Here is a 26,433-nt window from a genome sequence, read left to right as displayed (position 1 = left end):
TGGGTACAACGCCCCATTCGGAATGTACCTAACCCAACACCTGCAGCAGTTGGAAGGACACCAAACGTTCCACAACACAGGGATAAAGGTGCTGAAACATATGTCACATGCTGCCCGACTGAGGGAACTCCAGCTCTATACCTTCTCATACCGTCTGCTCCGAGGTGATCTGTGCCTGACATACACGGCCATGTCCAACCTGGGTTTCATGGACATGCTCCACCTCCTAGGATCCAAACAACCACGGGCACGAGAGCAACAGACACAAACCTCAACACGGATATAAATAGGACGTGCTGGAAGGACAGGTTCATCGCCCAGAGACTCCCTACACCATGGAACAGATTCCCAGCCCTTGTGAAGCAGAGCCCCCCACTGACTCTGTCCAAGAGTAATCCTGACGTGTGGATGGGAGATCATAGGTATGCCCCAGGAATCATCTCTGTGTCACTGCTGGACAGAGGGACAGCAGACCAATGGATATAGTATCCTCATCCTAAGGGGTGGTGAAAGCCACACACACTCTGGCTAGGCTTACACATGCCGTAGGGCACATAGCCTAGTATGTACCTATGCACCTATGTACCTATGTAGGTGTCCAGGCAGGTTGCAGGTACATGTGGTATGATTATATTGCCAGATGTGCCTGTGGGTAACCCACAGCTACACGTGGGGGACTGTTAACAGTGCTCCCAGTAGGCACATGCGAGTACACCATATGAGGCATACAGGTTAACAAAACCAACATGGTGTTACACATGTAACTGTCACACATACCGTGTACACAGCTCAATGCATGCTGCACCTGCACTACATGGTATGTCTGCTGCATGATGACAGTACACAACCCACGTCACATACGCACCTGTCACTTGTCATACACAACCACTGCAACATACACATCACACACTATGCATACACAGGTATCACATACACCTCTCACTATCTTGTCCACCCTGTGCATCAGAATATATATGCATAACCGTGCACCGATGGTGTGGATGACAGTGATGCAGCAGAGGCTTCATCATATGCACAGGGTGATATGTGTGCCAGGGGCATAGGCTGTACCAATGGATGACATCATGTGTGTGTGTAAGGGCAGGTGCATTTACTGGGCATGACTGTGCAGAATGCATGTGGATGTGGTTGAGCCCTACAGTTGTGTCTGCCGTGTGTGGGTATGTGTGTACACAGTTCAGCCATATGTGATGCCTACACGGGGTATACTTGGCAGCCCCAGACTGTACAGTGCAGGTTTTATGGCTCACTGTGTCCGTCTACGGCCATGTGACCCATGCCTGCCTGGGGTCGCACGGGCACTACCGGGTGGAGGTATGGAGTGTCCACTCTCCAATGACACATGTCCGCTGGAACTGTGTCCACGCTGGGACTGGCCAGGGCCACGTCCACGTGGCCTGCTGTGCCCTGGTGTGGTCGGTGTAGCACCAGCTGCACTGCTGCTGCTACCGGCACTGTGTGAGTGGGCATGAGAGGTGGCACGCACACGTCGACCTACACTAGGTGGTGTTGCTGGCCTACGGCTACGTGTCCTACGCCTCACCCCTACCAGGTGTTCCAGCACAGACAGCTCACGCTCGCGGATTGACATGCCTCGGTCGAGGATCCCAACCATCTCACCTAATCGCCTATCCAGTACATTAGCAATCTGCTGTTGAGCATTCGCCAATGACTGGATGTTCTCATTTAGGGAACGGATTGCGGCCCTCTGCAGCCTCTGCCCTTCTTGGTTCTGCTGTTCAGCACGTGCCTGTGCCGCCATTACAGTCTGGAACATGCGTCTGGTGATACCAGCTGCTGCACCCTGTACAGCAGGTGCATGTCTGCCAGAGGTCCTCCTACGAGCAGCACCAGCCACATGCCTGTGTGGCACATCACCAGTCATTACACTGGCAACATGGTGTGTACGCGCACCTTCTGTAGCCACCACACATTCCTGCTCAATGCCAACAGATGCTGACTGTCCTTCCTCTATGGGCAACGGTGATGTGGTATGTGTCGGCATCAGAACCGTGTGCAGGGATGAGGGGGACATAGGTGGGATGGTAACCAATGGCACAGCTTCTGCCCCTGACAATGCTGCCAGTACCTTATGCATATGGTCATCACCGCTAGTATCTGTGGGGACACTAGCATCAGATGGACCGCAGGAGGGGAACGCACCTACACCACCTGTGAATACAAAGACATACTGTAAGATACATTACACACATGCAGACACACACGCAGACACACACGCAGACACACACACACACACACACACACACACACACACACACACACACACAGACACACACACATGCAGACACACACATGCAGACACACACACAGACACACACACACGCAGACACATCATGCATGTGATATTGCAGATGGCATGCAGCATTCCCACACCACAGCTCAGAGAATGCAGGCCAGACATTAATAGTGGTAGTATGCATACTGCCCTGGGGTGCACACTACATCAAGCAGGTGTCATTTCAGTAGGCATGCAGTACACACATTCATGCTAGTTTGCATGCATCACCGTGATACACCGTGTGGCCACAGGCAGGTTAACAGTACACATGGCTGGCGTCACTTTGACATGTACTCCGCTGACATGTGCGATAACATGTGGACATGTGACAATGGTGTCCCACCACATGCACCGCATCATACTGGGCGTCACAGTGCAGTGTTATGTGTACAGGCTACAGATAGAATGCATGTGTAACAAAGATGTCTGTGCAGGTGTGGTTGGTGTGAGCCGTGTACATAGCTATACAGTGGGGAGTACAGGCACTGTGCCACTGCATGGCAGCAGGACACAGGTATGTTTCTGTGTGATGCATAACATGGACGCATTGCATTGCCATGTCTGCAACACAGTCATGCTGTTCCACAGCACGTATATGGTAGACATTGGTGGCACCTCCAGTGGCTGTGGCCAGGCATTCCGGTTGTCTGGTGTACCACATCAAATGTACAGGTGGTCCACTACAGCTATGATCACACTATGTGTGGACAATGTGCAACGGTGTCTATCCACTCCAGACGTACTGTGTGGCAACATGCCTGTGGCTAACACCCATGGCCATGTTTGACTAGGTCATGGACAATTGTGTGTGATGGGCATCATGTACCCATCCCTGTGGTGGCCCATGTGACATACACCCATACAAGTGGGAGGTGTCACAATCCAGAGGGCTATGCAAACAACAGTGTGGATGTTTGCTATGTCGGGCGTAGGTCATGTCATGGTGTGACAATATTGCAGACAGAAAACCACGGGCGTGGGACATGTCGTGTGACGTGTCACAACGTGTGCACACAATGCAGGGGCATATGTCACATTGGTAACACCTGTGTGCTGGCCAGATCACAGCTCACTATGTGGTACTGTGTGCGTACCACAAATGGTGTTCCAATGCATACTACATATGCATCCATTGTAGAACACCTCCACCATTGTATGCATAGCTAACTGCACATATCACACTGACAGGTACTGTGGTTTCATGCCGGTGTATACTAATGGTTGTATCTACTGTACATGGGTGGCGTGTGTGTCTGGTGGTGCAACCTGTATACCGTGACTGGAGCAGAACCCAGGTGTGCATGTTATACCTGGCCACATGGCGAATATCTATACACTGTAACATGCCTGTTACTAACAACAGTCTCACCTGCGACAGACCCATGGCTGTGCGACACACCAGAGGTACCTGTATAGGGGCGACACAACAGTATAAACATTATCCATGACTGTAGCCACAGTAAGCACTGTGCATGTCACATCATGTACCTGTGTGATAGCATGTGGTATGCACACATCTGCATACACAACATAGCATACTGTAGTATGCGGCTTGTGTGCCCATATACCTGGCATGTGTTGGTACATTACGTGGTGTACTGTGACACCCACACCTACAGCAGATATCATACACATATGCAAGACTGACTTACCAGGCAGCTCCAGGCTTGTTGGTTGGGAGACACCCACCTCCACGATGGCAGCTAGTGTTTCTGCATGATGTTCCCTGGGTGTCCCCAGACTGGCCAGGAGCTCCTCCATGTGTGTGAGTGGGGGCTGGGTTGGTGGCCCACCACCTGTTCCACCTTGTTCTCTGGCGATTGCGGCGGCACGCTGTTTTGCGTGCCGTATTAGGTCTGTGCAGTGTCGGCGTATCTGCTGGTAGGTGCGGTTGTTGCCACCCACATTGTTCACCCTCCTGCGCATATCCTGCCACAGGTCATCCCGCTGCTGCGCTTGCTGTGGAACATGGCTGAATATCAGGTCATAGTTGTCATGGAGCAACGATATGATTACGTCATCCTCCTGGCGGCTGAAGGCTGGCAGCCGTGAACGTGGCATTATCTGTAAGACATAATGATGGTGACAGGTCACATTTACACTGATGTACTGGCATACCGCTGGACATACATTGCTATGACATGTACGACATCTGCACAGTAATCTCTGCGATGCATCATGGCACTGACACAGCTGACGTGTTGCTGTCACACCGTTAGGCAGTGGGTATCATATCATATCTGTGTGTCAACTCATCACACTGTACACACACCGTGTTGATGGTAACCTGCTGTGGACATGTGTACCTGCCTGCACCTGTGTTCATACCAGTTGGCACGTGTCCCGATGTGTGCACAGTTCTACTGTTCACCTGGATGCTGTGTATATGTCGCTAGGCATCACAGATGCAGCCATTATGGACGTCAGCGGTGGCACTGCACACATACACGTGGACACCCGTACATGCATGTGTTGTGCCATGTACATCTACACAGCACTGTACAGGTGTTGGACAACCTGCCACGGCTCGCCTGTATTGCACATGTGACACACATGGGACATTGTGTAATCATATGACATTAGCAGGGATGGTCATACATAGCATGTGCACGTGCACGTTGTACACGCCAACACACAGCACCTGTGACACCACAAGGTGTATCAGTGCCACATTACTGCTCTGGACAGTTGATAGTGCAAGTGCCATTTGGCCATCGCACCATGTATGACTGTGATGGAACGTGCAGCCTTGCTGGACAGGGCTGCATGGTATGGCAGGGTATGTCACATACATGGCACAGGGATGTGTCCCACCTGGGGGATACTGGTATTGGGAGGGTGGCTGTCCATTCCATATGTCATTGCTATGTGTATATGGACATTACGCATGTCTATCATCATGGTGTGGACAATGGCCTTCTGCAAGGTAGGCAGCATGCAGCTTGGTGGGGGTGTGTATGGTGCATGCTGGTATCGCACATCCATGCATACACATTACCCCTGACAGGTGCTATGTGCTGTGATATTGTTGAACACAGTGCTGTATGTGCCCGCACAATGATATCCCATGCACATGGATGGTACCCTGGCCTGACATGGGTACCACATATGTCTACATCCAGTGCCTGCTGCCACCGCCATGTCGGCGGGTGCACTACACAGCACCATCCCTCCCACAGGGACCGTGGTGTTGGGCACAGCATAGGTATCCATTTATGGGGACAGGGATGTTCACATAGCGGGGGCACTGATGGTATCATCCATCGGACCATACACGATGACGCACACCTCACACACCCAGCCCATTCAGTAAGTTGTTCGCAACACTGACACAGCTATACTGCTAGGCCAGGGACATTCCCAGCCGTACATACACAGATGCATGAACATCTGTCTGTGGCATGGGCTACAATGATGGTGGGGTTCAACACATACCGTGTTTGACTGTGGCTAGCGCAGATGTTCTGTGCACGTGTCTACACGGTAACCCTGTTCTACTATAGCCAGCGGTGATGTGCTGTGCACATGTCAATGCTGCACATGTCAATGCTGCACATTGTGTTGGTGTCTGTCTGTCAACAGGCCAGTGGTGGAACACGCAAGGGTATTAGTGATCGAATATGCATGCTGCCCTCTACAGCTGTACTGCTAACATCTCAGGTGCTAATGTGTCATGGACATGCACGCCTTACCCGGATAGGTGGTAGTGGGTTGCCACCCATACCCATCACCTCTTGTGGGTTGCTATTATCCAACACCCTATTTGTATTGTATGTTCAGGCTATCCACCTGTGTGGGACATGTAGGCATGCAATGCGCTACTGCATACCTTTGCACCCATTGCACAACATGTCACACAGGTACGCTGGCAGCCATACACTTCACAGCTTGATGACAGTACAACATGTGTTGTACACACGTAACACATATCCTGTGGGACATGGTCGTATGTACAGGCATGTCCGACAGTCACGTACCACTGCTACCCCTATATGATGGATATGCAGTACATGTGGCGGTACAGCAACTGTCACATGTACTCGTGCAATGCCCCCCTACCAACATGGAGCGGTACTGCCTGTGGGGGATGTGCGTCTGCATCCATGCTGTGCCCATAGCTGACAGTTGTACATCGATACGTGCAACATACCTCATTTGGTGTTCTCACGGGTGCATGTTCAACATGGCTCCACATTGTTTGTGTCTGTCACACAGTCATTGTTGTACATGGTTTACATGCCAGCCATGGCTTACTATATGTGATTCCATGTACTTCATTGGGATGCCATCATTATACATTAGAACGGCGTATTCCAGCCATCACATAGCCTTCCTAGATGACACTGTTAGCCAGCCAGTAGTAGGTGTTCCGCCATCTGCACATTAGTCACACAGTACGAGGGCGGCTGATACCCATTCTGGGGACAGGGTGCTGACAGCTGTGGATGGGTGTGATGCTGTCAACAACCATAACTGCACCTGATGGTCACATCTGGATGGGTAACATTCACAACACACACCTACCTTCACGTAGTAACACATCATCTACAACAATGGACATCCCTGCCAGAACAATGTGTGCAGTATGTCTGTATGACCACTGTAGGCACCACTGGTGGCCCCCAGCATGGCAGCCAACAGCACCGGTGTATATCCCGCGGAACCATGGATTACACCATTCACAACACACCTGTCTCAGATGACCCTGTTGTGGATCACAGTGCAGTTCCACACATCATGTTACACTAGGCATCATGCACTGATATGTTGTGGACGTGTGAACAGCTGTGCAACTCAACATATGCACACATGACACATCACCTGGTACAATATATCTCTCATACAACATGTTATTGTGACCGCCCTGTTAGTTATAGGATATGCTGGTTAGATCAGCAGTACAGTTTATGGCAGTGATGGCATTACACAGGCTACGTGTACTGGGACATGTGATGGCTCACCGGTGTCATCCCCTCTGGGTGTGTGTCTAGCCAAGTGTACAGTAGGCAGTGGTCTGAACACAAGGACACTGTACATTGACCTACTGTGTCATTGCAACTGTTGCCTATGCTCATACTGTAATTATACAGGCATGTGGTATCTGACCGCTATGACAGTCCTGGTCGACCACACTGCTGTGGCACACATGACCTGCAGCCATCTGCCTGGGGTGTGGAGCACACATGTACATCTTCACATGCTATACTGCCTCTGTGGCGGTGTCACATAACTGTCTCCAGCAGGGCTGTAACAGGCAGGCACGGCATGGGGTCATGTGGGACAATGCTTGCATCTTCCACTGTGCTGCACACAAGCAAGGCACACACACTATTGCACCACTCACATTTATCTGCAGTGACTGGGACCTGCCTCCATGATCTGCGCAGCACGCCTGCGAGTACAGATTGTACACGGATCATACCTCCCAGGCACATACCTGGACTGCAACACCCACAGGTGAGGGGATCCCACATCACACAGTGTTTTGTACACATCCTGGATAGTTGCCAAACACAATGCATCATAGGTTCTCAATGTGCAGATACCCGTGTTTGTGACCGCTGGACACATTGTAACACGCAACAGAGTTGACATTGTGCACCGCAGGTTACATGCTGTCTGTGTTGTTATACTTTACATTGGGCCTCAGACTCAGACAGCTGATACTGCCATGTGCTGACAGCAACCCACACTTCCCTAGAATAGACACCCATGTACCTACACATGCTTGAGGCGTGCACTCCACCCAGCTGGCTGACACATTACACAACACTTACCATACCTACACTACCCTCAGCATGCACAATAACTCCATGTGTCTGGTGTGTTGCACCTGGGGTTATCCCCCCTTTGGTGGATGAACACATATGCTTCACGGCCCTGCTAGACACACCCTGGAAACACACCCATCGCAGCATACACGGAACATGTGTACTACAGCCAGTACTACTGATGTCTGCTGACAGCAGTTGTTAATGGCATGACACCCCGGCAGATGGACAGTGTACATACATATGCTAAAACATACCACAGTGCACTTCTGTAGCATGTACACGATGGTAGGGACCATGCTATTCCACACAGAGACATGGCGGTACTGACCTTTTCACAGACGCCACAGTGGTGGTCATGTTCCATGCACATCTGATGTACGAGCACATGTGCAGGCTGTTGCACGGTGGTGTATATTCACATGTGTGGGGTGCATCACTTGTCAGCCATGGTGGGTCCTCGAGGTCCATCACATGCTCCAAGGCTAGCTACCTAAACATGACTGCCGCACATTGCAGTGTGGGGCCTCAGGCAGTGTGGTGGTATGTCTGTGTTGTTTGGCTACATCCACATTCAATGTCACATACAATAGTCACCCAGGCATTACAGACCGAGATAATGTTGGCAACATGCCAGGCGATGGTGTACTTACCAACAATACACACTCTCACTCACCTAAGGGTCGCAATCCATACATGGACATTGTAGTGTCCCTGTGGACACATACATGGTACTGACATGCACACGTTATGTCCTGGGACACTGGCCTGATGTCACCTTCCAATGTCCCTAGCTGTTAGGTCCCACCAACCTGTTTGGTATGTGTCTCCGCACCAGCCCACTATATTCACTGCTAGCCTGTTGTCGGACATTGTGTACCTTGACCGCCGCACAGCCGCATCTCTCGCACTACCCATGGGTGGCACTGCGTTGCACGTGTGGGACTGCAGTCATACACCCATGACTGGACCGTTCTGAATAGCACTGGGGCACATCCTCACGAACGTGCTTCATGCACACATTGATGGCCTCCATGCCTTTCCTGGCACCCTTGTTGGGCTTGTGTGTGCCACAGCATGCCACATACACATGCTGGCCACCTGTCGTACCATTGCATGGGTGGTTGGGGTGGTACAGAGGCCAACACATCAGACGTTGTCCTCACATTGCCCTTCAGCACCATTCCACGTTCTGGTATTGGCAACGTACACATCCACCTGCACATCATACCCTGTGTCTCAGGATGTTAGGCTATATGACTCATGGACAGGACACACAGTGGTGCAAGCATATCATAGTACCTACTACATGTCAGGTACATATGGCATTACATAGTCCTCAGTCATGGGGCCCCTCATGTTCACTATTTGCTTACATACACAACATGCTGTCACAGAGTACTGTCCATGCCTAGATATCCCACACCTACATACCTGGCACCATTATTGCTCCACCAGCTCATACCGATACCGAACATACGGGTGTCAGTGTGGTGGATACATCATGTGGGTGTCATGGCATCAGGATGCATGACACATGGTGCATGCACATCACCTTTGCATAGCAACATTCACCCAATGACTTTCACATGGATACTGGCCCCGTACATACATATCACATTGTACATGGTTGCTGTACACACATATGCCCCACAAGGTCCTGTGGTTACCGTATTCCACTGTGGCATGGATACACTTCTGCAGGGCCACACCTATCTGTACTGTGTGTGATGCTGGTACATCGGTAGCCATTGTCCCTGTGGCATACACACATCTACACACAGTCAAGGGTACAATACCACATTTATGGTGTACCTTCCACAACGGCTACAACTTTACATGGCACAGCATTGTCATGCCACGATGTGTACCAGGCTCGGACGGTTTACATATGCGGCTGACAGACGGAAAACACATCTGTACCCATCTGCATACCACATACGCAGGGGTGTCTTCTGCTCTGACACGGACCATGTCCTCTGCATTACTGATGCATATACTCCTCATACATGACAATTGCGGTGGGCAGTGTGAACGGACTGCTCATGGATATGTGCACACATGCCACACTGCATGGGCTGGGCTTCTGTGTTACTTCTGCAGACACGACACACACCATGCTGTGGAACATAGGTCCTGTGCACATCCCACAGGGACACACAGTGGCACTGTTCATGTGATATCTCCCTTGCTGTTTGAGTGACACGTAGTCATGGTACCACCACAGCAGCGGTACTGTGTAGACATGCTGTTGACACCCACCTCTGCTGTTCACAGGACACTACCATGGGGAGGTGACACTACTGTGTACACTGCACATGTGTTTACACATGGACCTGCCAGACTTCATTGTTACCCACGGTGCACCTGCTACAGATCCTTTGGGCATGGTTACTTGGTGTACTTTCCATTTCAGATGGCTATGATGCTACTACTCTGTCCCATACCTACAGGCCATATGTATCCTGTTATTGTACATACCAATAGGCAATACCTCTGTTATGCATGATATGCCTGTGATACTGTGTATAATGTCTGTCATATCCACCCTGACAGCTTTACATTACACATAGTTGACATAGTATCCCCTACTGCAAGGCTTACATGCACGCCGCCACATTACGTATGACATCGACGGTATATGCCCATACACATGTGTGCTGTGACAGTATACATACATGTCATATTCCCTGCTATGGCACTTCCTTGTTGGACATCCACTGCCAGCATCGGCGTGTGGTCTGGCATTGTTCTCTAATGCCCCCCCTGTGGCAGCCCTTGTGGTGTCTCGGCTGTGTACATGATGTCCCACTGCTGTGCACACGGTGTCCACAGTCGTTGGTATGCTCAGCAGGATAGCACTACATAACCACCTTTCACCACTCTCTGCATTATGGACAAGTGTCATTACTTACAAACACCATTCCCATACAGTACAGCTTCGTCATACACATCATGCGTTACACACCCGTACATATCGTGTGTTCTACATACCTTGTCGGTGTTTCGTTCCGCGTTTCGTTCCATGTATCGGTTTTCCTTTTTATTTCTCTTTTGGTTGTACACTGCTGGTTCGGTATGAGCATACGGTTTGAGTATCCTGGGAGTCATCCTTATATCCGTCGATACCTGCAACATATGGGTTCATCCCACCAATTGCTGTTCCTCAGTGAGTAATTGTGTGCATATCACCTGTGCATCTACTCCATTCGGACATTATGCATCGTCACTGGGGTATGGTTGGATTCCTCACCTGGGCATTGGCTATTTGCCCTACCTTCGTGGAGATGGTCTGTATTGTGTTATGTTATGTGTAACTGCAGCCGCTATGTGTGGTGACAGGTACATTTCGCAGTGGTGTTAGCTGTGGATTGTGTGTGTTGGGTATAGTATTTGGTTCGACATGTGGGTGTCCCTGTCCTGACAACGTCTGTTGATGGCGTTTTGCATTCGGATGTGTAACATGGCTATTGTATTCCTTTAAACAACGCATGCAAGTATGCATCTGCCTTTGATTGTGTTTCCCACGCGAGATGTTGCGGTTATGCAGATGTCATTGACTGCCTGTATGTTTGTGCTGCTATTACGGTTTGTATCCCTTTAATATGTATGATGGGGGATAGCGGAGGTTGTAGGTGACGGATACGGGTTGTGGGCCTTGCATCTCTATATACACGGTATGGTTGTCTGTGTGCTCCATCCCTGCCTGGAGAGTTGACAGTTAATTGTCTGTTGGTATGGGAGTGTAGGTTGTGTTGTTGTCATGTGGTGTTGGTATCGCCTGCGTGTATGCTTCATGCATGTATTCCTCCATCACATCTGTGGTATATCAGCGGTTGTTTGTACGTGATGACTATCCCTTGTCAGTCTGTCCCAGATATTTACAGTCATTGTGGTCCTGTTCTTGGGATGGCCTGTTTGCCAGTGGTTGCCACCTATTCAGGTGGGGATTGCTTGTTTGACACTTGTAGAACACATAGCGGTGTTTACGGGCCGATACATGGCCATGGTCAGTACTGGGGTAGCACATACGTATTTCCGCGGTACATACCTATTGCTGTGTGACTTTGCCGACATATCGTTTTGCAATTAGCATATCGGTGTCATACATACGGGCATGGGTAGTACATACGTCCTTTCCATTTCCTGTGGGGTATATTCCTGTGCTACAATCTGGGACATTGTCACTTTGTATCGTTCTACGTCGCCACACGCCTAGCCAGGGTGGGGCTCTCACTACTACTTTGGGATTACTGGTGTACATATGCCTATGGCTAGTGTACCATATGCCTACACATATTATTCCACTCTGCCTCTAACATGGCACCAACATACACATATTACGGAGACACACACATTAGACTCGCACAGCAACACACACGGCACCCTCACCGCACACATACACATACTACGGCACTCACGGGGACGGTTGCACACAGTACCTGCATGGGCCGCGACACCGGCGGCGGTGTCTACCCCCCCTCATATCATCATACTATTACCCGTGCATGTACTGTTACAGTACTGTGGTCTGGCGATCATTCCGACTCGTGGTTTTGCATTTTGGTATTTTGCCCATTCCATGGTTGGCGGTATCCTCTTCTGTTAAACCTCCCGGATGCTCAGGTTGTCGTTTCACTATGTATACTATGTACAGATATCGCGTGTTACATCTCAGTCACCTTACATCCCTCTGATTCCCTGTCTTAACTGTAGTACTTATATGTATATGTGTACATATATTTCTATATATGCAATTATATCTATCTACATATATGTATATGCACATATATATATGTTTATATGTATACACCTTGCGGCGAACGTGGCAGCATACAGCAACGCCATCTGCTGTAGGACCCGCGTACTGTTCAGGTGTTGGCGTTCCATGCTCCACTGGCTGTTGGGTGTACAGTGTTTGGGGGCTGCCTATGTTGGAGTCACACATGGGGCCACCCATACGGTACACTTTACGGGTGGTCATGTTTGTGTGCCGTCCATTTCACTGTGTGTGCAGGTAGGGAGGTGTCAGTCCATGGGGCCTATGCTGTCAGAGTATGTGCTATACGTTCCCTCTTTGCCAGGGCATAGGCATATTGGGTACGCCTCCGTCTGCCTACTGGGGCTGGCACAGTGTGTTCATGGTCCTGAACCCTCTGTACCTGGACTGGCCTTGGCAGTTGTGGTGGGCTTAGTGGCCCTTCACCATTATGTCCCTGCAGCAGCTGCTTCCGCAGGATCATATTATGTAGCATGGCACATACTATGAATATGTGGGAACATGTGCCTGGAGAGTACTGCAGGGCTCCACCGGATGTATCCAAGCACCGGAACCGTGATTTCAGCATCCCAAACACACGCTCTATGATTATTCTGGTTTGTGCGTGTGCCTCATTATGGCGTTCTTGCATGTGTGTGTGTGCATTTCTGATGGGAGTCATCATCCACGGCTCCAGTGCATAGCCAGCATCCCCCACAAGGTGGCCTTGTGGGATGTCCCCCCTGGTGAATACCTGGTACAGCTGTGAGGCATGCCAGATATGGGAGTCGTGGTAGCTTCCAGGGCTGCCAGCACACACATCCATGATAATGCCCTGCACATTGCATACGACCTGGCAATTGATGGAGGGGAATCCCTTGCAGTTTATGTAGCATCTACCCTGCTCCCCAGGTGGTGACTTGATTTGTATGTGCGTACAGTCTATCGCACCCAGTACCTCTGGGTATTGTGACACACAGTGGAAGTGGCGCATATTGCTAGCCAACTCCTCCTGAGATCTGGGAAAGTATATATGCTCATTGGCATGTGGTAACATGGCATCCAGAAACTGGTGTAGTACCCTGGATGCTGATGCCTGTGAGATGCCCATTATATCCCCAGTTGACCTTTGAAAGATACCTGTGGCCAGTATTCACAAGCTTACACATACCTTTGTGTCCACTGGGATGGGCTCCCCTCTGTTGTTTCTTGTTCTCAGGCGTGGCCAGCACAGCTCCACTATTTGCTGTAACGTGTCCCTATCCACCCTGTAACGGCTCTACTATCTCCAGGTCTTGTAGCCCCTGGTAGGTTACCCTTGGTCTGAACACTCTCCTTCTCCTCTGAGGCCTACGGTAGTTGTCGGCACCCTCCTCCACAACACCGTCTGTCTCTAACACATGCTGATGGATCACGGCCACGGCAGCACCCAACATGTACATTTTAAAAGTTCCCCGTGTGTTTACACCTATGGTGCGGCGTTTGGGAATACACGGCTGTGTGTTATGTGCATTCACACTTTATACTATTGTGCTGTACACCCGGTGATGTCATAGGGTGTGTCTGTGCGGCCGTATCTGGGGATTATCTTCCGTGTTTTACCGTTGGCACTGCAACGCTGTTGCCTTTGGTGTTGCATTACTCTTGCCTGCAATGGATTACCTTTCGACCTTCCCTTACTATTTCTGCACATTGCACCTACTATTTCCTGGCATGCATCCTGCTGAGCCCTGTCATGTGTGGTTTCTGGGACATGGCATATCATGCGTTTTGTGTGCCGCCGCCGTTGTGCTGCCTGTCTGCTTGGCTCTGCTGTGTCGGGTCTTCACTCTTTGCAATCTGCTACCTCCCCTACTTTCTTTGCATTCATATGCCTCCCCTATCCCGCTTTGCAGGTTTCTGCATGCAGAGTTGTCAGCTGCCGCTGATTGGCCTTCGTGGGTTGATTAGTGTTGATTGCTCATTATTACTCCAATTACACTTCTTCCGCATTTCCTCATATTCTCAACATCACCTTCCTGTTTCCGATGTTATTTGTGGGACGAGCGTCACATGACTGGGTTAAGGGAACGTAGTCATCCTCGTGCACATGCACCTCTGCGCGCATTGTGTGCTCTCAGCTCAACTATTTCCCCACACGCCGGTCCTGCAGCTGTGATGTGCAATGTACAGCCCAGGTTTGCTGAGCTCCAATGTGCTTCCTCCTACAGTGGCACACCCCTCTGCAGGTGACATGTATTCCCTCGGTGTATTACCGCTGTGCCGTTTGGTACAGCCTTACGCCAGCGGGGGTTTTGCGATTCAGTATTATCTGCCTCATTTGCATGGCATTGACTACTAATTCATAGTTACCATGCCGAACACTGCCGCGAGTCCTTGGCAACCCTTGCACCATGGTTGTGGCTTTCCATGCATACCATGGTGTATTATGGCTGTGAAGCTGATGTGTATTACGCTGCTATTTTATAACATTGTCATATTATTTCATTGTTTTGCACGTTCTGCAAACATGTCCTGGTGTTCTGCTGTGAGTTTCTGTGGACATACCATTTATGTTATTATTTACATGTTGTGCATGTTTCCTTTTGACATTCTCTGTGTATTTCGCCATTGGCATATGGTAACAGTGTGATACCGGAGGCTGACAGCCTTCCGTTACTCCTATGTTATGTTTGGGAAAATGTAAACCGTTTTTTTTTTGGTTTACATTGCCGTGGCCTTATGCTACGCCTGCGTCACTTCGTGGATTGCTATATGCCTTCATTTGCATGGTGCAACACTGCACATGGGGTGTTTAGCATACCTACGCCGGGGGCGGCGCAGATCCGGCGCACGCCGGTAGTGCACGTGGAATTGGATCGTACCTGAATCGCTTGGCGGCCATATTTGGTGTTGTAACGCCTACGCTATGTGTGCGCCTGGCGCAAGGTTCATGAATCCCGGGGTTAGCCTTTCCCAAAACACTTGCTGCCTAACTCAAGTGATCCTAATTAAATATGGTGGCATTAAACTTATTCACATAAAATCAGACTCATTTACACATTTTGTATGCAAATTAGACTGAGTTACACTTAACTCAAACTGTAATATGTGAGTGTATATGTCAACAGATTCACATGACTAGACCTTTAGAAGCTGCCAAAGAGCTCCACTGAGAGGTGCTGAGCCAAGCTAGCCTTGGGGATTTGTGAACAACCATAGTATATCTCAGATTTCCCTATGCACAGAATAGGGAAAATGGAGTCAACAACATTTAGGCTGCATAATTGTGAAGCTTAATCTATGCCCATCCTGCATACTGTATCACAACTTATCTGAAAACACTTAGTTGTGTTTATTATAGCAAAGTAATACCAGCAGGAAGCTTTATTTATAAGGTAAAGTGAAAGTAAAAAGTATTTACTGATGCAAGACTGATACAAAAATAAGTAATGCATGACCTTAAATTCAGTTGTACAAGTAAAGCTTATAACATTATTGCACAAAAGTAAAACACATATAAGCAAATGAAAATGCAATGATTTAATAACTGATTTTCATTTTAATAGCAAAAAATGTAAAATTATTCATATATATATATATATATATATATATATATATATATATATGTGTGTGTGTGTGTGTGTGTGTGTGTGTGAGAGAGAGAGAGAGAGAGACAAAGCAGTTTGATAAAACCAGACTTGCCAGTTCCATACTTAATGATCCTACCTGGTTTGATTATGGTGATGTCACACCAACCCTGTGAACCATAGCCCTGTACTTTCATTCTTTACTTTGCTACTGGCACTTCAAAAGATCGCTGCACCTGTGAAGACATGAGGCTGAGTTCCAAGCTTGTCTGATAAGGAGACCAAATTCTTGGTCTTTCTCTTACAGGAGTCATAGCTGGACAAGACTGAAAGAGCAGTACCTGGCATAGGGTGGGAAAAAGTTGATATCTGTCAAGAGTTCGGTGAGTACCTGTCATCCTTGACCAGGATTACCCTCTCTGCACTCCAGAGCCAGCACAAGTACAATAACCTGCAGAGGCACATGCTTGATCAGCTGGCTGAGTGAGTAGACCTGGTGAGAGCAAGAAGGCCAGAGTTCTACAATAAGTATTTTAGCATTTTATTTTTAAATCATACCAAAATAGGGTTTAAAAACATGCTAGATAAATGCAACTAAACTCTAGAAGAAATGTATGTGTAAGTGTAAATATGTACCTATATGTAATCCAAAGGTATGAGTAAGCATGAACATAACTGTAATAGGAAATGCATATTGTATACATGCATGGCACATTTATGTATGTCAGTATATATATATATATATATATATATATATATATATATATATATATAGGTGTGTGTGTGTAAATGTCAAAAAATGTGCCTATTCATATAAATATAAACATACAGTATATGGATCTACTTAATTTGATCAAATACCATTTACATTGATGTGCATAATGTGAAACAAATTCATCAACATTCTGCACATCCACATGCTACTGTGGTTTACTACGAGTTATTTGAAATTTAGCCTTGTAAATAAGCAAAATCGGTTCATGCCATTATATATTTTTCTCATATTCTTTTCTGTCTCCTTTTTATATATGCAAGGTGAATTGACTGGAATTTGTGTCACTAGGCCATGGTATTGGCAGTGTCTTTAATGAGAGGCCATTTGCCAGTTGTTACCATGATATCATACTTCTATCTGAAGACTATAGCATAGATCTAGAACTTTATTTAATTTACAGACCTTCCTACCATGAAACTTGTTTTACCATGCTTAGATTACTATAAAACTATGAACCTAGGACTTTCAGATACTGATCAAGTAACATCTGTAGAAAATGCAAAATTCTGTGCTAAGGTTGCAGATCAGTCAGTCTGAGTCTCATAGCTGCCATAATACTTCATGGGTCTATATTACAAGATTGAAACTTGAGTTAATCGAATAACTAATGATCGATCTTGTAATATGGAAAGCCAAAAACCTCGAACAGTCGATTTAACGCAGGGAAACAATTCCCTTGGCTATTATATGGATTATGCCCTTTTCTCCAATTTGGAGTGATCTCAGACTTGGTATATTTAGTTTGGGGGGGGGTGTTGGGGGCACAGCTCTCCACATTGGGGGGTGGGGGGGTCAAAGCCCCCCACTTGATTTGGGATTAAAAGTTTTTTTTTCAAGCGGCCAAGGGAATTGTTTCCCTGTGTTAAATCGGCCGTTCGAGGTTTTTGGCTTTCGATATTACAAGATCGATCTTTAGTTATTCGATTAACTAAAGTTTCGATCTTGTAATATAGATGCTACTCCATAATACTCCATTGCTGCTGGATCTTCCCTCACTTCTGTTCACTGCCAGACTGGTATTTAAGCCGTTTATTATTGACTCACAAAGTACATGCTTTAGGTCCTGTTTATTTGAAAGAGACATTTGTGCTCTATGTTCTGTTCCACAGGTACAGTTGAAATTTTCTGAGCATTTGTTTTTTTTGTATATCTGGTACCAGTCATTTGGAAGCAGCTATCTCCTCTGCTCAGAAGTTCCCTAAATTATCATCTTTCTAGATGAGTGTATATAAACTCAAAAAATGTGGCATGTTAACTTTTAACAGCCTTTTTTAATATTCATTGTCTTATACTTGGGTTTAGATTTTTATGTTTATTTTATGTCAGTTTAGTTTATTTTTTTTTCTTTCTTTCTGGTCTATTATGTGTGAAATGCTTAGGAAATAATACTTTTAAATACAGAAAGTATGTAGGTAAATAAATTAATAAATGTAATGTTTCCTTTTTCAGGGATTTAAACGTGTTTTAATGTGGCTGAATTATGATCTGCTTCAGTAAATTAAGATAGTAAATTAAACAACTTTTTATGGACGAATGAAATTTACTCTTTTATTATTTTAACTTTAGTCTTTAAGCTTGGTTTAATTTATTCCAACTTGTTTGTCTAAGGACAATAATAAAGTTGTTACCAGTTTTGACTATAATGCCATCTATGTTCGTCTACTTTTCAGTATTAACTGTATACAAATCCAACTTGAATACATATTATTTAATCTACAGTTTGGTTGCTCTCATTCACCAAGCACTAGTTTTCTATGCTGATGGCTTTTATTAGATTGTTTTCAATGTTGTTTTCTGTGATCCTTTTTATTTTTGTACTGATATGTTTCTTATTATTAATGTTTTTGTATTTGCTAGTTTAGGCAGATATATTGTTGTGTAACAGCTATCATTAAGAAGATTTTTTTATATAAACTAATCTTATGGTCTGTTTGACCCAACTTATGTAGCTGGTTATTCAGCATTTCTGAGGGGTGTTAGATGGCACCTAAGTTACTTGACCTTTTTGCGATCTGAAGCCGACTGCTGTAATTATGATTTGTTTTTGTCCAGTAAGTACTTAGTAACATGAAGCTTGATTTGACAAAACTATGCTGTTGTTCTTAATGCTGTCCAGGCTACTTAGCAATATTAATGTGGGTTTTATTTTTCATGAGCCATATAATTAGTTAATTTTATTGGAGCCTTATTTTGCTGTTTTCTAGTAATGCCATGCTATTGTAGCTGGTTTTTTTTACTTCCAATGTTTGATTTGTTTATTGTGCAAGTATGGAAAGCAGTTATTCATTTCTTCTTCTTCTTCTGGCTTTTCCCGGTTAGGGGTCGCCACAGCGGATCACCTGTCCGCTCATGATTGGCAGTGGAGTTTTACGGTGTCGAGTTGCCAGCCCGGCGCCCAACCTTCCACAGAAGGCACACACATGCACACACTCACACCTAGGGCCAATTTAGAGTGTCCGATCCACCTTCAGCATGTCTTTGGGTTGTGGGAGGAAACCGGAGCACCCGGAGAAAACCCACGTGACCACAGAGAGGACATGCAGACTCTGCACAGAAGACACTCCAGCCAAGGATCGAACCAGAGAACCTCTTGCTGTGAGGTGGCAATGCTAACTGCTGCACCACCGTGGCCGCCCTTATTTATTTCTATTATTTGTAATTGTTCTTTTTTTCAGATTTGTTATGCTTCATTTATAAGAGATGCTCATATAATACGGAATTTGTCTTCTCTCTCTGCCCATTTTTAAAGTTCAGCACTGTTCCTGGTTATGGAGGTGACTGGATGGTGAAAAACAATCATTGGTCAGATGGTAAATGATGCAGCTATTAGTAGGTACAACAGTTTCCAAATTTCCAGCATATAAAAGATGTAACAGCCTCATGATCTGGATACTTACACTTCCCCAACTGGAGGAACCCAGCTCAATTCATAAAATAATAGTGCAGAACATGGCTGCACACTAGGGATTCAAAATAAGAGCAGCAAATCCTGGGAGCATTTCAGCTATCTTAGCACAAAAAAACCTAAACTCACATTAACACAATGAGCCCAAGAAAAAAGGAAATGAAAATAAAATGACATAACTAGTGACGTGCTGCAGATTACACATCGCCAATGTCTAAAACAGGTTTTAAAGAATCAAATGTTTTGTAACAGTAAAAATCTCTTGGTCTGAGAACTTGCACTTCTCCAGCTAGATGAACACAAAAAATTCAGTAGTCACAGTAACTAGGTGCACAGCATGACTGTTCACCAAAGGCTCAAACTAAATAGCAGCTGCAGCCCTAGGGAGCATCCTGAGGGCCCTAGATCCTAATGTCAAATCTCACAGTAACTGACTGAAATGACACTACTAGCAAGAGGTACTATAGTTTTCCTGTTCCTAGAATCTAAAAGACTTAGAAATCAAATGTGTTTAGTGTAAAAACATGTCTCTTAGTCCAGATATTTATATTTCCCTAAGAAGAGGACCACAACACAGCCAATATTCATAGAATTAGGCTGCTGAATTCACCTGCTGCTCATAACAAAGGACAGTTGTTAAATGTGATTATCCAGTTGGATATGGAAATATATGTGTTAGAAGTGGAACCTATCAATTGGCCTGACAACCTGATCCACTTTGGTATGGGACATGCCTCAGTTACTTCATCCAGTACAATAAAGTTTTGAAGATGCATCAAAAGTAGCCAACCAAACTTTTTGCATCCTGTGCCTATAACCACATATTTATAATGACCTGACTTTTATTTCAGATACCTTGATAGGTAAACCCCTCATTGGTAAGATCAGACCATAAACTAATCTCACTGGACATCCATATCCCGTCCCCACCCCCAGCCAAGGAAACCACTGTGAAAAATTTCTCAAAAGCAAACTTCACACTTCTCAAAACCGAGGTGGAATCCTTCAAAGCCCCCGGGTAGTGGAAAATACTGCCCGAACCGCAAAATCCTTTACAAACGCATTCTATGAGCACCTACATGAATGCATGGATCGTGCTATCCCAAATAAAACCAAGACTCACTCCTCCAAAAGCAGTAGACCTATCTGGTGGACCCCAGCCATAAATAAGCTATACAACAGAAGGAGGAAGCTACTACATGATAGAGCAAAATCCCAAAAAGGGAAGGCATCTCTGATCAGTACTAGCAAGAAAGTATGATCCCTCATAAAATCATCAAAGGCTAGCTTCGAAAGAAAAATTGCACACGAAGCTAAAGATAATCACAAGGCCTTCTTTAGTTATGTCAGGAATCTGGATGGCAACTCCCAGATATGCTCTGAGTTAGTGCAAAATGGCAAAAAATACGCTGAACCCACAGACATTGCCAACATCCTGGCAGACAGGTTCAGTGCAAACTTCTCTCCCCCTTCCTCCCCAAAAGAGCAAATGTCTATCCCAACAGAATGTAGCCTCCCAGACAACACAGATGCACAGGTGAAAGCTGCCCTCTCCAAAGCAAAAAACACAGCATCAATGGGACCAGACAGTGTCCCGGGCTGCGTCTTACACAAGCTCCAAGATGAACTGAACCCTCACATAAAGTCACTGTTCAAACTCAGCCTTACTACAGGATATGTACCCAAAGAATGGCATACAGCAACAGTGGTCCCACTCCACAAAGGTGGTGCCACAATGGACCACGGGAACTATCGCCCTATAAGCCCGACTAGTCTGGTTTGCAAAGCTATGGAGCGTATCATCATGGAACTCATAAACAAAGACATTGGGAATCTCCAGACACTGGACCCTACCCAGTTCGGCTTTGTTAAGGGCAGATCTTGCCTCTTAAACCTAGTTGACTTCTTTGAAACAGTTACCAAGGCCATAGATGAGGGGAAGGTAGTCCACACAGCCTACCTGGACCTCGCAAAAGCCATCGACACAATACCCCACTCGGGCATCATAAGTAAGCTTACCAGCTTAAATATCAACTCCCATGTCACAAGATGGGTTGCAAACTGGCTCAGGGATAGAATCCACATGGTCAGAATTGCAGGTGCCATGTCAGACTCTAAACCAATTACAAGTAGCATCCCATAAGGCTCAGTCCTGGGACCTCTCTTGTTCGGTATATACTTCTTTGAGGTACAGGCTAACACAGGAGGACTATGGCTGACCAATTTCGCAGATGACTGCAAACTGGGAGCCATAATCGACTCTCCGGCTGACACAAGCATCCTCCAAAAGGGTCTCACAAAGATGGATACCTGGTGCCAGAGCTACGGCCTCAAGCTAAATGCCAAAAAGTGCATAGTCATTCCCCTTTGGGAAAAACAAAGTGCCCACAAATTACCACATAGGTGGTAATCCATTAAGTACGGAAGAAGTAATTAGGGATTTGGGGACCCAAGTAGATAGTAATCTCTCCTTTGACAATTACATTGCCAAAGTAGTTAGAAAGGCCTTCTATATAGCCCACCTTATCATGAAAGGGTTCACATCTAGATCAAGAGAGGTCATTGTGCCCCTCTACTCATCACTCATCAGGCCCATAATTGAATACAATGCCCCATTTGGGATGTACCTTACCCAACACCTGCAGCAACTGGAGAGACCTCAAAAGTACCTCACCAAGAGGATCATGGACCTCAAACAGATGCCCTATGCAGTTCGACTAAAGAAACTCCAGCTCTACTCAGTTGCTTACCGCCTAATCAGAGGCGATCTATGCCTGACGTACAAAGCCATGTCTAACCCAGAATTAATGGACATGCTCCACCTCAGGAAATCCAAATCCCTTAGAGCTACATGCTCCAGGGACTTAAACCTCAGCACAGCAATAAATAGGACATGCTGGAGGGACAGATTCATATCCTAGAGGCTCCCCTCACTCTGGAACAGAATCCCAATTTATGTTAGGCAGAGCCCCTCACTGACCCTCTTCAAGAGAAATCTTGACGAGTGGATGGGAGATCATAAGTTTACCCCTGGGATCTCTTCTGTGTCCCTGCTAGACAGAGGCACAGTAAACTAATCTTAAAGGGCTATCTTCTGTGACCTACTATACAGAGGCACAGTTAACTAATCTAAAAGGGAGGCGAAAGACAAACACACTCTGGCTAGGCTTATAAATGCCCTAGGGCAGATAGCCTAGTATCTACCTATGAACCTATGAATAGACATGGTTAGTTTGGAAAGGATATGGGGAAGACTAATCCTGTTTGCTCATAGTCCTAGCTTGGATGACAAGTATGACATATACCGTACAGAAGTCACACTTAAGAAGGCAATGTTTTTACACAGTGAGATTTTCATTACATCAGTTACCCAGCAGTGTTTTTGTAGACTACTGTAGCAAGATCAAATGTTGTTTTTGGTAACCATTTGAAATGTGGACAACCACTTTAGTGAGTCCCACAATATGAAGACTGAATGGCTGAAAAAAATGGACTTGCATATATTAAGTCTAAGGAGGCCATTTCTCAGAATATTCTCCTTTTCCCAAGGTAGGGTGATCTCAGAGTTTGTATATATGAGTTTGGGGGATATGGCTGCTTTCCTCCCACATACAAGAGCACAGGGGATTGCCCCCCACACAAAACAAACTGAAAGGAGAAGACTGTTGCTTGAAATGCACTCTTCTCTTGCATTTTCTGCCTTTTTTATCAGGTAAATCAGCATTCAGCATTACAAGTACCAATATTTCAATGAGGAGCTATTGTCTTTCCCAAGTTGCATCCACCAATGTTTGCACTTGTTCATAGGTAGGTACTAGGCTATCGGCCCTAGGGCCCATACAAGCCTAGCCAAAAAATGTACCCTGGCTTTCGCCACCCAAGAAAATTATTTTCCTGTGCCCCTGTCGAGCAGAGCCACAGAAGTGATCCCTGGGGTGAATTTCCCATTTCCCATCCAATCATCAAGATTTTTCTTGAAGAGTGCTAATGAGGAGCTTTGTTTGACATAGATAGGTAGTCTGTTCCAGAGTATGGGAAGTCTCTGGGACAGGAATCTATCCCTCCAGCATGTTCTGTTTATTGTGGTGATGAGGTTTAGGTCACTAGAGCGTGTATCTCGGAGGGATTGGGATTTCTTTAAGTGGAGCATGTCCAACAGCTCTGGGTTTGACATAGCTTTGTATGTTAGGCAGAGATCGCCCCTGAGTAGGTGATATGCGATGGAGTAAAGCTGTAGTTTTTTGAGACAGTCTGCATAGGGCATCTGTTTGAGGCCAGTAATCCTCTTTGTGAGGTATTTCTGTGGTCTTTCCAGTTGTTGTAGATGTCTTGTGAGGTACATACCAAAAGGGGCATTGTACTCTATAATGGGTCTAATGAGTGATGAGTAGAGGGGAACAATGACCTCTTTTTTTCTGGATGAGAATCCTTTTGTGATTAAATGAGCCACGTAGAAGGATTTCCTTACCACTGTGGCGATGTGATTATCAAAGGAGAGACTACTGTCCACCTGTGTCCCAAGGTCTCTTATTACATTTTCAGCATTAAGTAGACTATCAGCTATGTGGTAGTTCATGGATTACAGAGTTTTTACCAAAGGGGATGACAATACACTTTTTGGCATTGAGCTTCAGGCCATGGCTTTGACACCAGGTATCTGTCTCAGTGAGGCCCTTTTGTAGTTTGTCCACATCATTAGGAGTTTCAATTATGGCTCCTAGTTTGCAGTCATCTGCAAACTTTGTTAGCCAAGGACCTTCTGTGTTGGCCTGCACTTCAGAGAAGTAGATACCAAACAGGAGAGGGCCCAGGACTGAACCCTGTGGTACTCCACTTGTCACTGGTCTGATGTCGGATTTGGAATCCGCTACTTTCACAGTGTGGGTTCTGTCCGTGAGCCAGTTGGCAAACCATCTTGTGACATAGGGATTTATACCTAGTTTAGTGAGCTTATCTATAATTCCAGAGTGGGGGATGGTGTCAAAAGCCTTGGCGAGATCTAGATAAGCTGTGTGAACCATTTTACCCTCATCTATGGCTTTGGTGACTGCTTCAAAGAAGTCAATCAGGTTTAGGAGACATGATCTGCCTTTTACAAATCCAAATTGAGTAGGGTCCAGAGTTTGGAGATTACCAATGTCTTTGTTTATGAGTTCCACGATGATACGTTCCATGGCCTTGCAGACCAGACTCGTCAGGCTAATGGGGCGGTAGTTCCGGGGTCCGTCGTGGCTCCCCCTTTGTGGAGTGGGATAACTGTCACGGTGCACCATTCAGTGGGTACAAAGCCTGAGGTGAGGCTGTGATTGAACATGGTACTTAGGTAGGGTGCCAGTTCATTCTGTAGTTCATGTAGAACGCAGCCTGGGATATTGTCAGGTCCCATGGATGCTGTGTTCTTGGCTTTGGAGAGTGTGTTTTTTACCTGTGCAGCCGTGATTATAGGAACTTTGCATTCTTCCGGTATAGAGATGGGCCCTCTAGGGGGTGAGAGGGGGGTAAAGTTAGCACTGAACCTATCTGCTAGGATGTTGGCAATATCAGTTGGTTTTGTATATTTAGTGCCATTATGCTGTAACTCAGAGCAAATCTGAGTGTTCCCATTTAGATTCTTGACATAGCTATAGAATGCTTTGTGGTTGTCTTTAGAGTCAGTGGCAATTTTGTTTTCATAACTAGCTTTGGAGGATTTTATGAGGGATCTCAGCTTCTTACTGAGGTTGACCAGGGAGTTCCTCCAGTCATGGGATTTTACTCTTTTTTGCAAAAGTTTCTTTCTTCTGTTGTAGAGTTTGTTTATGGCAGAGGACCACCAGATTGGCTTCCTTTTTTTGGAGGATAACATCTTGGTTCTATTAGGGATAGCATGATCCATGCACTCGTGTAAGTACTTATAAAGCGCATTTGTGTAGGATTCGGCAGTCATACCTCTATTGTCTGTCTGCATGGGTGTCATGAAGTTTGCCACTTCTGTCTTAAGAAGTGTGAAGTTGGCTTTTGAGAAGTTTTTTATGATGGTTTCCCTAATTGGGGCTGGGAGTGGGATGTGGATGTCTAGGCTGATTAGCTTGTGGTCGGATTGGCCTCTGGTGTGGAACACTGGTTTCCCATGTTGGTAATGACCAGGTCTAGGATATTGCTGCCCCTGGTGGGGGTGTGAATAAGTTGATCCAAGGCGTTGGAATTTATGAATTCTAGAAAACGTTGAGCAAAAGAATTGGTACATGAGTAGTTTTCCCAGTTAATGGTGGGGTAGTTGAAATCGCCCATTATTAGGGTGTTGGGTTGTACAGCCATGAACTGCCACAACTCTTTAACTATGTGAAATATTTTA

The 26,433-nt window shown here is 46.3% G+C and overlaps 1 protein-coding gene across 1 annotated transcript in view; it reads left to right on the top strand.

Annotated features, from left to right (window-relative positions):
* Positions 1–26,433, top strand: part of LOC122805880 (ras-related protein Rab-7L1-like) — a 486,016-nt gene that overhangs the window by 422,393 nt on the left and 37,190 nt on the right. The gene's annotated exons all lie outside the window — the stretch shown is intronic.

The sequence above is a fragment of the Protopterus annectens genome, chromosome 7.part0 (genome assembly GCF_019279795.1).
Source record: "Protopterus annectens isolate FY-2018-M chromosome 7.part0, PAN1.0, whole genome shotgun sequence".
Taxonomy (NCBI): Eukaryota; Metazoa; Chordata; order Ceratodontiformes; family Protopteridae; genus Protopterus; species Protopterus annectens.
The sequence above is the reverse complement of the archived record's forward strand: the minus strand, read 5'-3'. Positions and strand labels throughout refer to the sequence as shown.